Below are 16,398 nucleotides of genomic sequence, written 5' to 3' on the forward strand. Positions count from 1 at the left end.
TAATTATCTTTTAGTCCCTGACTTTGCACCTCTGGGGCCACAAATCAATGCTTGGTGAGGACGACAACAATTATTCTAATCAATGGGATGTAATACACTCTAAGTTAGTTGGTTTCATTTCTTAGAGAACTGAAGTCTTCAGAGCTACACTGAGGTTTGGCACAGTTTGTGAGTTGGCACGCTTTGCTCTAAAGAGACACGCTCTGAAATGAGCATCAGCAGAGAAATATACTCTCATCCCACTGCAAAGCTGAAGTGCAGTTCCATGAACAATTAACACAATTGTGCATTGTGACTGTTCCACATCAGCTTCTCATATGACCATAAACCTGGTCTCAACTGCCTTGATCAGTAGTATTTTGAGCTCAGCTTCCTCTCTGAAAAACCAATTATCATAAAACTAACACTGAACTACAATGGGTAGTCAACTACTGCTCTCCTCTAGCATTTTGATTTCTCTTATTGCACTGGATTTCTTTCTTAATTATTGTTTGACAGTGAGGTGTGTACAAATATTTGGCTGTGAAACATATAATCATGTTTATAAACAAGTATAACTTGTAAAGAAAATCTTCCCTAATGTTTAATATTATAGCAATTTTTTTTGCTGACAATGAAATTAAAAATACAGGACTTACAGTAAATTAGGAAGAATCAGTACAAAGGTAACCAAGGGATATATAATATTTTATTTAATTTTGTACATTACCAGAAGCTATACTAAATGTTCACATGGTTGTGTGCCAATAAAATCACCAGATATTTTCATAAAAGGAAATATTTATGAGGAACAGAAATGTTTAATTTAAATATATTACCTATTCCTTCTTGTTGGGTTTAGCACTGAGATGTACTTGCTTTAGATGATACCTTTTTAATCCTGGAAAAATTACTGTCTAGAAGACAGATTTACAAAATGAGGAGGAAAATAGAATTCTGAGAGACATACAGTAATTCAGATTAGGAAACTTTCCATTCTTGTTATTTTAATGTCACTTTTTTCTTCAGAAGAAGATTTCACTGAGCTTCCTTTATCTAAGAGAGCAGGTTCAGGTAAGGCCTTAGTAGATCAAGTGACTGAGGTAGGTATTACGTTTGACACTTCAGAAGAGGAAGATATTTGTCCCTTTTTATATACAGAATACAGAATGCAAACATATATGCAACAAGAAGGAATTTCAGTGTCTGGGTCTTGCCTCTTTGATGTTTAGACTAGTCAAGCAGATCTGGACAAACCGTAGTAGTTTGCTGTCTTGAAGTCTTATGAGAACAGTTTTTACAGTTTAATTGACTTTTGAAGAGGACTGAATTTAGGGGTGTCTTAAAGTGTGAATACACATGCTTTCACTTATTGTGGGATTTAACATAGATGATATCCTGTTCCAGGGAATAGTTGTAATTGTACTGTGCCCAGTACAATTTTATTCTCTTTTCATCTGATCTGGTGATCGGGTGGCTAAAACCTCCATTGTTTAGGACTTCTTCTAGTTAATGGGATATCTTGTTCTGGTTTGAGCCCAGAGAGAAACTGAGCACCATGCAGCTGCTTACTCCCCCCTTCCCCCTCAGGAATGGGAAGGACAAAATAAGGTGAAAGTCTTGGGAATTAAGATAAAGACAGAGAGAGATAACTTATCCATTATGGTCACGGGCAGAAGACAGAGTCCTTAGGGGAAGAAAAACATCAATTTAATTCAAACACTAACAACAACACTTAACAGACAGAGTAAGACAGTGAGAAGCATTACCACATCTTGAAAACAACCTCCCCACCCCTCCTTTCTTCCTGGGCTCAGCTTTGCTCCAGATTTCTCTGCCTCCTCCTCTCTAGCAGCACAGAGGGAATGGGGGAGTGTGGTCAGTCCCACCACTACTTCCTCCTCAGTGGGAAGACTCCTCACATTCTTCCCCTGCTCCAGCATGGTCCCTCTCACGGGAGACAGTTCTCCACAAACTTTCTCTGATGTGAGTACTTCCCACTCATGCATCCCTCCTGCATGTTGCAATCCTCCCAGCACCGAACTGCAACAGCAGGGGATTTCCACAGAGTCCCGGCCTTCTTCGGGCACAGCCACCTCCTCCAGCACAGACCTTCATGGGTGGCAGGGGGGGCGGCCCTGCCATCTCACCATGGGATACAGAGGGTGTCTCTGCTCTGGCGCACCTCTTCTTTCTTCCACTGATCTTGGTGTTCATATAGCTGTCCTTCTCATAACTCATCTTCACAACTCTCACAACTCCTCCCAGGTTCCCCGTCTTAAATATGTTATCACAGAGGTGCAGCTAATTGGCCAAGCCTTGATGCAGAGGTGGGTCCAACTTGGAGTCGGGGGAGCTTCAAGAAGCTTCTTACAGGGGGCCACTGCTGTAGCCCCCTCCCCCGCTACCAAAAACCCCACCACATACACAAACCCAGCACACTTGTCAACTTGTCTGATGATATTTTAGGATTGTTCATATGCAAAAAATCGCCAGGAGGCTTTCTTTCAGGTATCATGATTGCTGTATACTGTAGTTTTTATATGACACTTTTTTTTCTCTGTCAGATGTTGTTTTGTTTAACTAAATCTTAGGTGTCTCCTTCTTTGTGAGATAAACTTTAAGCATAATCTCTGAATATCTTTAGGATCTAGACCTGAGAGAGCCTAATGAAACAAGTTCTTAGTGTCTGTCCAGATCCTTGCTGGAATCCTGGTCAAAGACTGCTTAACTGTTGCAAGGCAGGGGTAGCTCTGAGGCTACTTGGAGATCCTTTTCCAGGCCACCTGTGAAACATTAAAGTATACACACAGACAAAAACAAAGAAACAAAAAAAACCCACGCATTGCTACTAATATACTTCAAGATTTAAGCGTTTGTGCTGTGTTCGTATTATTACCTGGATGTGATTCTCAGTTGTTAAGTCTGTGGCTCCTATTCAGGTTTTCTCTTTAGTTAATTCATTTTGATTATAGATAGTTGAGAGTATTAGCAATGATAGAACAGAAGTTATTGCTAATGACTAGGTAAACTATTAGATAACCCCAAATATGTTTTGAATAATGCTATTGAGACATCTTCTAATATTAAGAAGTGCCTTTTAAAGCAGTCTGTAAGGAAAAACCTTGGACAAAAAGCAACATCATCAGAGAATATGTGAGAATTTTTAAATGTACATTATACTCTCTGAATAAAATGGCACTGTGAAAAAATAAATATCAAGTACTATATTGACTTAGTCGATCACAACAGGACTAATGCCATAAGGTAATTACCCAGCAAATCAAAGAATTTTTTATATTTTCTATGTTGTTACCACAATGTGATTAAAATTGAGTGTATATTCATGCATTGGCCAAGGTTTCACTGTGTGACTGAAATTTTGTGCATAGTGTGCCTTTCAGTACCTTTCCAAGAAATTTCAACTCTATTCTCTCAACATGCCTGCTAAATTTACATTATAAACTTCAGCAGTGCCAATGTGTTGAGGAATCAAAGAAAAAACATCATCCTAAAAAATGTTAAGTCTTGCAGGTGATGCAAAATTATTTATATTATTCCATTCAGCAAACATGTGGGAGAAACAACTAAATCTTAAAAAAAATAACCCAACCAAACCACACCACCCTCAGTCCCCCCCAATAACACAAAAATGCCATTGCCATGGAAAGGTGAACAAATGAAAATAAAGGAGGTAACAAGTTATGCCCACGTGTTTTTCCCCCTCTACACAACAGTGTTCTGAAAGTTGGACTATGTCTGAATCCCTTTGGTACTAAGGCCAAGTTGATCAGAAAGATGAACAATAATAAAGTGACTGAGTTATTGATGTACTTGTCTTTAAAATGTAGTATTTAAGTGCCTTTACAATTGTCCTTTTCATGGACACAGTGGCTATACAGATAGCCTAGAGTGACTACTTCAGATATAGACCTTCATAATTGTGAGATAAATATCCCTTCACTACCTTTCTGTGCTGACACTGGATGTGACTAACTTGCAAGACAAGTGTGCTTGTGTTGAACCTCTCAGTCCTATTCCATAACCAGCCATATTACAGGACCTACTGAAGCCAACCACGCTGCCATTCCTTAAATCTATGGTTTTCCTTTTTCTTTTCTTTTTTTTTTTTTTTTTTTTTTTGTCCTTAGAGGAAAGTAGCAGAAAGCACAGAAGAAATAAATGAGTTTTAGTCAACTGGGTCTCATTCTGAACTTTCAGTCAAAATGAAGCCAGATGAGCATCCTAGCATCCTGACCTGCTGGCTGAGAATTGTGTTTTATTGCATTTTAGGCGTACCCCTTGATGATCAAATATACATTGGTGATGAAGATAAACAAGTGGACAAAGTAAACTAACCCCAGATTTTTGCTTGGATAATAGTGATCTGTAAAAACTATTTAGCACACTGTACTGCACACAACTGAGCAAAACCAATATGAAGATGGTTAACTGGTCAAAGACCAGAGAGTCAAATTTGTAAGGAATGTAGTGTACATGAAGCAATTTTGACCAGTTATATGAGAATATATTTTTTAATAATGCCTTAAAATTATTTCCAAATAATTATTTTCACTTTTTTTTTAAAAGATTTTGAAGATGTAGTGAAAGCTGTGAGTGTGTGTGCAATTCAATTTAGGATTAAAGAGTTTATATTTAAACACTTTTCTCTAGAGATATAATGAATATTTATATACATGGTAGCACGAACCTATCCCTGCTATGAGTCTACTGTGAATATTTATTTCTCAAATATATTAAGACCAGGATGAAAAAATAAATCCCATTTATTTCCCCAAACAGCTTATTACTGATGAAGTGATAAGAGAAACAAAATAAACACATGCTCTTCCTTCCTTTAGTACAGCTCACCTAACATACTCACATAGTCTAAGAACTGGTCATCTCATTTCTATTACTGAAATCCTGCGCTTATTAAAACCTTTTAAAACCAGTAATATAACAAAAAGCCTAAGACAGAGAAAAAAAAAAAAAGTAGAGCTAGACTTTTCTAATTATTCTAACAGATCCTTTTACTGTAGATGCAGCTAATTTAGATAGAAAGTAGTTTTGTTGTATTATTATTCATTAGTCCCTGAAAAAAAAAATTACCTACATCAGAAAAGAACATTTTATGCTTATATTACTATTTGTATACTAAATTTTTTGGCAGCATGCAAAAGCTGCAACTTGACAGAGGTGAGTTATATCATACAAAGAGAATGAGAGCTCTTGCATTAAGAAGAACTAACAATTACTGCTCAGGTTCCCTGCAGAACCTTAAAAAGTCTGTAGACATCTAAGCAAAAAGTAAAATGTTTCTGCTGAGGACATGGACATTGTGATTTTAATTGACATATTTCCCTATCCTTAATATAAATAATAGCTTACTCGAAGTATTGGTAAATGTCAATGAGCTTAGGAAAACCCAGAGATACTGTGCACAAAATAGAAGCAATGGAAGCACCAGGTGTATGACAATAGACTGCAAGAATTCTGGAATGGGAAGAGCCATTGGGGAAAAGAGGGGATTAAGAATTAATTTCCTTTCTTTTTAACCAAACACCTGTATAACCCATACTTTTGCTGAATTGTAATGACATTTTTGTATTGTTTTTTTCCCCCTCTCTTACAGATGATCTACAGGGTGTATTTGTGAAAATCTGATCTCTGGTAACACACTTCAGAGAGATGAAATAAATATCGTTTTGTTGCTCTATCCTAGACAAGAGGATTGAACATCTGATGTTCCATTATACAACATTATTGTGTTTTCATTATGTCACTTTGATGTTTTTAGGTGGTTTCAATCCTCATAAATAATAAGGTACCACTTTAAAAAATCACCCTCAACTCTGACATGTAGAAAATTCCTTGTAAAACTGGTTGAAGACTTTTGCAAAATATCTTTTTATTAGTAAAGAACAATTTGTTGAAATAGATTTTTTTCACAAAATTATGTTTTTAATAGGCTTTTAAATTGAAAAATGAAATTAAATGCTTAAATAAATGTCTTGTTTCATTTAGCACTCAATTTTATGTCTATATTTGCTTTTTATTTTTTTTTCTTATTTAAAGGAAATATTTTAATATTGTTGAAATAAATTGTTTTCATGTTTTGAAGTTAATATTTTGGAGATTTGATTTTTGTTCCTTAGGGGAAAATAGCAAAGTTGTGATTACTTCTTCTCACCTGGGACATGAGAACTTTCAAGATTCCTTTTAAAGTGGACATTTCTTTATGGAACATGAACTGTTTGGAAATCTGAGTTACTAACCATGGCCAAGATAATAAAGCTCAGTGTAACCTAATATAGCCTAACTGAATATAAATGTAGGTAAGTCTAAATTGTGAGAGGTGTAAATTAACTTTGCATTTAAGCACTACCATCAGCACAGATTGGTTTAGGTCTTGTTCTCATGACAAATGATGTCATGGTGATTAGATTGTTTTTCCCTCCATTTACATCTTTGTGAATCTGGCCCCAAAATATATTGAAGGAAAAGTGTTTGGAAATTTTGTGACAAAGTTAGCAAAGATAACTTTAGATCATTTGGATGGTTACACTTTTTGAGAGCTGCTAAAAAAGCTAGCAGGTACACAGTGAAAGAGAACTATAGAGTTCACCTTAAAAGTGAGGTATTGGCTATGTAGGCAGAAATGGAGACTGGAGAGAAAAAAAGGAATGGCAAGAGTTACATATAAATAAATCCCACTCATTTCTAACATCTAATTTAAATGAGAAAAAGTGGCCTCAGACTTTTATTCATTCTTATTTACGGAGAAATTGCATGTGTCGTATTGCATCAGATCATATCATATCAGATGTCTAGTTTTGCTTGGATGCTCATTTACAAAGCAGTTAATCTGTAGTGGAAACCAGTCTCTGTATTCTGTAGAAAAAGAGGATACTTAACATATGCACAGTGATTATGACCACTCTACACAGGTTCAGCATCACTGCCTAACAGTTGAGTGTTAAAATTATGAGTCAGTTATGCTAGGATATTCTTAATTGGAAGAACTTCTACATATGCATACAATATGCCATATACTTGCTCATTTTAGATTTGAATTACGTTATTTTTTTTCTTTCATTCAGCTCTGGTTTTTTTTATGGTGATTTTTTGTGGTGGATGGGGGGGATTGCTATCTTCTCTCCAAGAAAAAAAAGTGTTGAGATAGAAATCTAAAGAGATTAAAAAAAAAAAAAGAATAGGAAAGTAAATGTGTTCAGAGACAAGAAAAGATGCAGGATTATATATAAGGTAATTTTTTTCTACTTCTTTTTTCATTCATGAACTGCTCCTTTTATTTTGTTTTCTTCTTTATTTTACCTATTATTTTTGTGTAAGGTGCAATATGTGCATTTCACTGTTGCAGTAAAGTATTTTAGTACATTCTTACTATATATTAAAATTAGATAACACTTAAAAATGAAAGGAGGGAAAATTCCTTTTTTACATATTTTGTTAACAATCTCTGCAGGTTACAAAACCAGCCTAAGTGTAAATTGCACAGGTATTACTGAGACTCAGCCTTGGAATGTTGACAAGCTGCCATGCAGTATTATATCTGTTCTGCTTTTGATGTGCATTTGAAATGATTGGCAGGAGAATTTAGCAGTCAGAATTTGTGCGTCTGTATATTGCATGATGGGGTGTTCCTTGCTGGTGCCACATTTCTGAGGTAAATATTGTTCTTTAACTGTTTTTAACGAAATGTACTGTGCACTGGGTGTATGCACGTGTGCATCCAGCTTTGGGTTGTAGAGACAGTGTATCTGGCTTCAGAAACTTGTCCTGAATGTGAAGCCAAAAATCCCCACAAAACACGTGACCTACCATCCTAGCTATTACTGAACACACAGGAACAATAACCAGCCAAATAACATAAGATATCCATTGCTTGCCCACATAGGTATATCCTGAAAAAAGCTATTTATTTTCAAAACTTTGTTTTTAAATCTACTTTCTCTTACTGTCATTAGATTGGGTAATTCCCAAGCCTGAAATCCTGCTTGTCCCTAGACTCCTCTCATTCATCCTCCTTTCTAGCATTACCGTATCATATCTCTTTAAGAATCAGTCACAGACTTCATCTTTTCAGTCATACCTTCTACACAAGTGTTCATTTGATTTTCTCATAGCTCCCCCCTTTATATCTTGTCTAACATCAAGTAATCCCAAGATAAATGCTGACACAGAATATGCTATCTTTTTGTTAAAAGAATCTTATTATTAGTTTCTACTTTCTCTGATTTATGACGGTGGAAACCTTAATATTTTTATGTTGATGTCTTTCTTTTTTTTCTTTTAATAAAATATGTCTTTCCATGCATGCACCTTTAGAAATGTAAACAAAATATTATTTTTTTAATGTTTATTTTTTGTCAAATCTTTAATTAAATAAAATGTAGTGTACTAAATCTTCACAATTTCTTCCCCAAATTCCTGGCAAGTGTGTTAATAGAACCAAGGGCTGAGAATAGGTCACATCCTCTACTTTTTTGTGTGTTCTGTAAGAACATACAGGGTAGATCCTGACTAAAGAACAGCTTTCCCTTTCCTTTACTGTATAGTTACATTGTAATATGACAGCATAAGTGCTGAAAATCAATTTGTCATGTTAAGCAGAGAAGTCAAACAAATGTTTCTTTTTGTAAATAAATGACCAAAGATGATATTTGTGCCTTGACACCAGTGGCCAATGATTGGTTAAAAAGTAAGAGATCAAAAATCTGATTTTGCTCTATTTTCCTATGAAACACAATTTTAGTGCGTTGGTTAGTGTTGATTCCCTTCATGTTTTCCATAGTGATCTCACATTTGATTTTGCAAGAATGACAAAGGGAAGGTATAAAACCCTGTATTTTGTTTACTTATGGCTCTATTTGTTGTTGAGTGATTGGTTGGTGGCAATGAGAGGAGATCAGGGGTGTGAATCTTCAGCCAGCTCAGACTTGCTCAAAGAGCTGATAATTTCAGTTTGCAGGTAGGTTGCCATAGGTCCCCCCCAACAGCTTTTTCGTACTGAAGTGATAATGACAGCCATATTAATCTTTTATTTCTCATTGTTGAAATTTTTCAAACATCAGGTGCTGAAAGTAATAGGTTGATCTGAAGTGATTTCAACCCTTCGAAAGTAGTTTTTTTAGTCTTGAACAAATGCGTTGTCTTCAGGACTATAAATCTGGCTGCAATCTGAGTGTTGCTAATCACAGTGAAAAATATGGAGATTGTTTATAGGAATGCCAGTAAGAGTTGTGGTAGAAATTTAAATCTAATCTCAGTTGAACTGAGTTGCAAGGTTTCATTCTCACTATAAGCCATGGGCAAGGAGAACAGAGGAGGTGGAATGGCTTTTCTTCTACACTCATCTAATCTAAACCCCTTTTCAGGTGAAATGAAAGTTCATTTCAACAGCCTTTGCCCCTTTATCAGAAGCAAAGGAAAAAAAAGAATGGGGTGATGTATTTTCTTTATCTGTTAAGCTTGATATCTATTATGACTAAAATAATTAAAGAAATGAAAAGCCTGATTCTATTACTTATAAAATCATCAGGATTCATTCCAGATGGTGACAGTATGAAATAATTTTAGCTCAATGAGCTATATCAGGTCTGCTTTACTGTCTCTTTCTGGCTGTATTTTCATGCAGTTGGTTATAAACTGTTACACTAAAAATTTCTCCAGCAGTTTACCAGATGCTAAATATATAAAAAAATAACATGTACATCTGAAGTTCTTATCTTTTTTTTTTTTTTAATAAACCTGATCATTTCTAATCCTTATCTATTCAGGATCCTCAGAAACAAAATTTTTGAAAAGGAGTTTACAATTGTTTCTAAGTTCTACTACTGTTGTGGAGAATTGCAGGTGGATCTCACTGGCTCTATACTCCTAAATATGTCCAGATCTAAAGATTATATTATTCCTGTACTTTCTTGAGTTTGCCTTATGACTTCTTTCTCTTCTATATTAGCTATTGTTGCATTGATACAGTTCACATATGTACATTTTGACATTGCTATCTGCTTTATAAATTTTTTTTCATTCACATAGTTAAGTTCTTATGTAAAATATTTTATTTAACATCAGCATTTCTCATTTGGATTCCTTAGCTGCCAGTATGAAACTACATCATTACAGGCAAGGTAGAAGACAAGATTATTTGTAGGAAAAGAACTTTAAATCAAAAAATGAGGAAAATATTTACAGAAACAATGAAAGCATTGTGAAGATCCAAGAAGTTTGTTTGTAATGTCAGACCTTACTTTTCCTTTAACAGTCTTAATACTTTTATATGAGTTGAAGGCTCAAAATCAATGGTGAAAAACTAACATTACTAGTGGTCATGTTTTCAGAGTAGAATGTTATATTTATTTATTTAATAGTAATTTTGGCATGCTTATTCTGATATCTCCATGTGTGATTTTACTGTACTCAACAGGAACAGATGAGATGACCCAGAGGACATGTACCTGAGATGTGAGTACTGATGTCCAAATTTCAAAATTTTGAAGAATGTGATCATCTGCAATAGTTAGTAATTTCTGAATGCAAACCTCAGGATGTAGAGAAAAGGAGAATAATGTCTTGATATAAAAGATTAACATTTCTTTTATCCCTTGACATTAGAAATAAAAGGAGATAATAACTAAAAAAAAAAAAAAAAAAAGCTATGTTCTTGGAGTAGTCCAAACAGAACAGCAGCAAAGGAGAATCTGAAATCTTATAAGAGCTTGCTATGTTGTTTCTATCATTCATTTTCAACGTCTGCTTTCTATAGTTTCCTGCTTTTTTCCAGTTTCCTGCTTTCCTGAAGTTTCTTCTGTAAGACTCCTTTTTTTTTTTTTTTTTTATCTTCCAAATGCTCTTTTCATCATAGACTCAAGTTAATAATGCAAAATGAAGGTTGTGATTCTCAAGATAAACACATGTGAACATAGTCTTAATAGTTATTTGTATACTTCATTTCATACATATGAATACATATGGCTGGAAAAGAAAGCTCAATTTTTTTAACACAAATGATGCATATATTATTTTATATTGAAAATGGCTGTATTTCTGTTGTTAGTGATTGCATTGCAGCAGTGTAAAGGGTGAGCAGGTATGTTTTGTTTCTGTAACTGCACATGGATTAAATTCACTGTTTTCAACATAATTACTGCACTGACAGGCATAGCTACAGTCCTGATCTCACCTGACAACTAAAATGGTTCCTGTCGCCATCAGCAAAATTAAAGCTCACACAGGAACACAGAAATAAAAATAAATCCTATAAAGTATCTTCTCTGAACATGCCTAGGCCATGAAACAAGCTTCTGAGATACTGACTGCTATCTTAGAGGTGTTTCCTTCAAGGTCAAGCTCCAGGCATGTTAACAGCATTTGGAAATCATGCCTGTTACTGTCTGTTTTATATGCTCTCTGTGAAGACAATAAAGGGCTCTCAAGCTGTTCATCCAGTATTTTCTGAAAGTGCACAAAATTGAAAAACTGTGAGAACATGAGCCTTTATAGAAATTTAAAGTGAAAAATATACCAGACAACTTTTTTTGTGGAAACCAGTTGAGGAAATACTTGTTCAATTCCATTTAAATACGCCCTCTAGGAACTGAGGATCTCACAAAAAAAATTGCTGGAATGTAAAGATTCAACACAAAGAGCCAGTATGCTGAGACTGTAGTATCTGTAAATGTTCACAAAACAATACAGCCTCTATCAATTAATTCTTTATAATACACAAAATATAGATGAACATTTTGGAGAAGAACCAAAATGTTTGGATATGGTTATGCAGGGGTAGATACTATAATATGGTAAAAATGTTTCCACTAAATTGCTCTGAAAAGGGCATATAAGGCATTGAAGAAATAAACCACCTGCGAACTATCTTCAAGGAAAAAAATCTTTGCAAAAATAGTAGCAGTCATGTACTAACAACCTCTGGCTGTCCCATCTAATAAGGGTCTTGGGCTAAGGGCATGGGTGTTACACAATGTCTACCTTTTGAGTATTTGGCACCAAAATTGAATTCTGTCTTAGACATCCTGGCTCCACACAGAGAGAAGAGCTCAGAATGACATCTGCAACAGCCAGCAGAAGAGAAGGTTCAACTTTTCTAAACATTGGGTCTGACTGGTGGAGTCACCCACTGTAATTGAAGGAGGGTCAAAGTCCCAGACAAGGTATGCAGATTTAAGACAAACCTGTGCTTTTATACCGAGTGCATTAATGCAGCTCACTGGCTGTTTTTTACTTTTTCTGACACAAGGGGATTAAGGACCTCACTTCTAAGCGCTCAGGTCTGTCACTGCCTCTCCATACTTCTCTCTCCTGAGTCTTCATTTACCTGTTCAAGATTTTTCTTTATCTTTGATCTTTGTTAACTTTTTCCTTACAGTGACATGTTAGGGATCAGAGGCAGTATCTCTGAGAACATAACTGCAGAGATTTCTTCAACTAAAGAAATATCTGTATAATACACTATGAACAAGACTATCGCAGCTCTGCACAAAATGCATGCAGGAGAAGGGTGGGTAATTCATTATATTCAAAGTAGAAGGAATACAGAAAGACAGATGTCTGGTAATTTGCTTTACTAATCCATTAAAGGAAAGCGTCAGTGCTGGTTACCCTGAGGAATGGACCCAACTCTGAGATTTTTAATTAGAATTACAAAAATCAAAACGGTGGAGTTACAATAATCCTTTGAAAGTTAAGCATTTTACAGTCATGTGATTATGTTAGATATGCTACGGCAAGAGAATGTGCTATTTCTTCAGTATCAATTTTGACAGCGATCGTTTTAATAGCCTTGGGCTTTTCTCATAGTTACTAATCTATATGATAATATATTTATTATTAGATTATGATAACTGAAGTAATGTAAATAAATTCTTTGTTCTAGCTTAAGTCTGGGTGGGTTTTTTTTGTGAGTGTCAAATATTTGATTATGAATAAATGTATTGGTGAAGAATGACATCTATGGAAAGAGAGTGAACGTGCTGTTGATGTTAACTTCTGAGTCATTTTGGAACAGAATACAAGTTATATCCAAACAGACTGAGCAAGCAAAAATATTGAATGAAGCTCAGTGGTGATGGAATAAAGGTAGTTAAAAAACCCAAATAATCAATTCTCTCCCATAGCTGACCACAGACGTTTTTCTAGTAAAGGCCATGTATACACTGCACATCTCCCCACACGGCTTTTACAGTATCTACCTGAAAAGTACCTTGCATACTGCTGGTGTCGGGGGCAGTATTTAACCTCAGATGTGCAGTAAAGGTGCTCAAGAGAGGAGTTAGAGGAGGTTTTGTGTTAGATGATAGTTTATAGTCAGAGTTGCAGCTCCAAAGGGCAATTCAGGTGTAAGGCTGAGTCAGCCTATGGAATTTTAAACTCCTTTCCACTGATTATTAGGTTTTCAGTGTAGGTGCAACAGTAGATGCATAAGATTGGGTAGGAAGATTTAAGACCAGCATACACAAACACATACATACATAAAATAACTGCTCAGCATTTGTTTTTTGGTATTACTCAAGTTGATTGACTTTGTGTCTGTATCAGTGTTTTGCTTCAGATCAGGGTTGCATTTTTGAAGTGGATCTCCCAAATGTCCTGACTTACCCTGCTTTGGGTCACATTGAGAAGCGATCTTAGAGTGCGAGTGTTCGATTTTTTTATGAAACAGATTTGGAAGGTATCCTCCAGGAATATATCTAGTGCACTTAAAGCATTGAGAGAAGGTCAGCCCATTGGTCCAGTGTGCAGCAAATCCAAAACATATCAAATGTAGATGTTGGGAACTTGGCAGAAATTCTACAGATCCACTGATACAAATCTGTGTGATGATAACTGGAAAAGCAGAGTATGTAACCTAAATCATCTCTAGACACCTGCTCCAGTCATTTTTTATTCCAGTGTGGATTGCCTTCTAGTGTTGAGATGTCCTAACTGTAAGTAAGGCAATGAAAATTTACATTCCAAGGTCTGGGCTGATACTTTGCTGTCTGTCTTTGTATCTTACCTGGTTAATGAAAAATAAAATTAAATTTTGATAAAATAACTATAATATTTTTGATCATGTTAAGACCATCTTTCTATGCAAATGATCTCAACATGGAATGAGTATGACTTTCTTCATGATTTTTCTTTTCACCTATCTCTTTTCAGGATAGAAAGTAGGAGAAAGTACCCTAGGAGCTGCTTTATATGCTCTTTAAATCTTCACTGACTCTCTAAACCAAGGCAGACTTAGTAGTACACACAGTTCAGGAGTTAGTGAGAAGGTAAGGGATAGTGACTTCTAATCATACAAGAAAAGGAGGACAGCAGGAAAAACCTGGGAAAATCCTCCTCAACAGAATGATCATTTGCCACACTGGAATAGTGAGGAAACTGAGGGCAAAATCTACGGGGCTTTAAAATATCCAAAATAATTTTTTTTAAGAATATACTCAATATAACTACTTTTCTCTGGAATTTAGACTGTGAGTCATGGAAAGTATAAGGAAAAATCCTCTGCTGAAGAAAATTCTTATTGTGTCTTTGAAATCAGTGGAATTGCATATATTGATTTCCTTCAAATTGTATCCACATATAAATTTGATGCCATTTTGATTTTAGAAAACTAACAGTCTTTTCCCAATGTTACAAGTTTTTCTAAAATATCCTGTTGTGTTTGTAATATTACAGCAATCTGTGGAGAGTAACATTAAATACACTTAACATTATAGTCCCATGAAGTATTTCCATCCATTACTTTTACTTCAAAACTGCCAGGTTTTTACATAATTATTTTGTCAATCCAGAAACAGTTTTTCCTTCCCAAGTGCAATACAATGAGCACCCATGATTCATGTTTCACTCTGCTAAGGAAGGCAAAGGGGAGAGATAAATTGCATCCATTTGTAAGTGGAACTGGAGTTGATTTTGAGGTTTGTAGGAATCTTATTTTAGAGCCAATGATGTGCAGTTTCAGGCTGGCAGATTCTAGGAAAGGTTATTTCTTCATGTGTTCATTTTGAAAAGTTAGAATAACATTTAGAGCAATTATGTGAACTTAGAGCTCTTGAAAATGAAGTATTAATACTACTTGCTAAGTCTAAGTATAATTCAGACAGGTGTTTGCAGGTCAGTTCTTCAGTTTTGGCCTTCTATATTATTCCTCTCATTAGGCTACCTCTAAGATGTGGTTGTGTAGATCTGAGGCACGGTTGTGTGATGTGGAAGTGTCATGCAATATTTAGATGGGTCCGTGTTTTATTCACTGTAAATCGTTGTTGCTGTTGCATTGAGGGCCAAGTTTTAATCTTCAAAAATGAAAGGATATTGAAAGGTTCTGGGAAAACCTGTTCTTCCTTAAAAATACCTTTAAGGACTGACTTTGGAAAATAATTAGCTTATAAATTATTGTTTATCATAAAAACCCTTCTAATTATAATGACTAGATAACCAGTGTTATACGAAATGTTGTTGTTATCAAACAAGGAAAGGCAGACACCTCAAATTTACAAATGACTTAGTAGTCAAGAGAAAAAAGTAATTAAATGAACGAACCTGTCTAAAAGAACTGCAGTAGACATGTAGTTAGAATATAATTGCACATTTTCAGTACAATATTTGCAGAATGTCACTCTATGTTTTTAATGACCACAGGTGGGTAGGTGTTCTGTTTCATGTCTCATAAAAAAACCCCAAAACAATGTCAGAACAAGAAAAATCTCTGACTTTCATGCACGGTCTTTGAATTATTTTTATGATGTTTAAAATATGTAATGTGGTCCTATTATTATTAGATCTGTGTTACTTCAGAATGCCACCTGCTGTCTCCCTGCCACATTTGATACCTCTTCAGTATGGATACAAGTTTTTATGTTGATCCAGTTTAGTCTTGCACAGCTTTGTAAGTACAAAATAAGTGCCTGGAGTGCAATAGCTACAGGCACATTTACTAGAAGAAAAACTGCTTGGAAGGATTTCTCCAGTTTGTTTCACTTTTCCACATCATGAGAGTTATAAGTGGGAATCTACCTCTGAATATAAGTTCAGAGCTAACAAAGCTGGAGTTGGTCACCTCTTAAACATGTATTTGAAAGAGAAGCATTGGAATGACATTCATACTGTAAGAGGTACTGATGCGCCCTATCATTTATTGTACAGTGTGATGGGTCAGAAATGTTTGTTTTAAAACACATGAAGTAGAAGGCTAGAAAGAAAAAAATGAGTTCTGTCATGGATTATTAGCAGCAGTAGAAACTATAGTATAATGCCTTTTCCTCGTCATTATTTTGGACTTTATCATGGATCCCCTTAGCCAGTATGAAGTGTGCTTAGAATGTGATCGATTGTCTTTCCTTCAAATTTTTGCCCCACTTTTAAAGATAAGTTCAAGAGCTAAACTAT

Source organism: Strix uralensis, chromosome 2, assembly GCF_047716275.1.
Source record: "Strix uralensis isolate ZFMK-TIS-50842 chromosome 2, bStrUra1, whole genome shotgun sequence".
Classification (NCBI taxonomy): Eukaryota; Metazoa; Chordata; class Aves; order Strigiformes; family Strigidae; genus Strix; species Strix uralensis.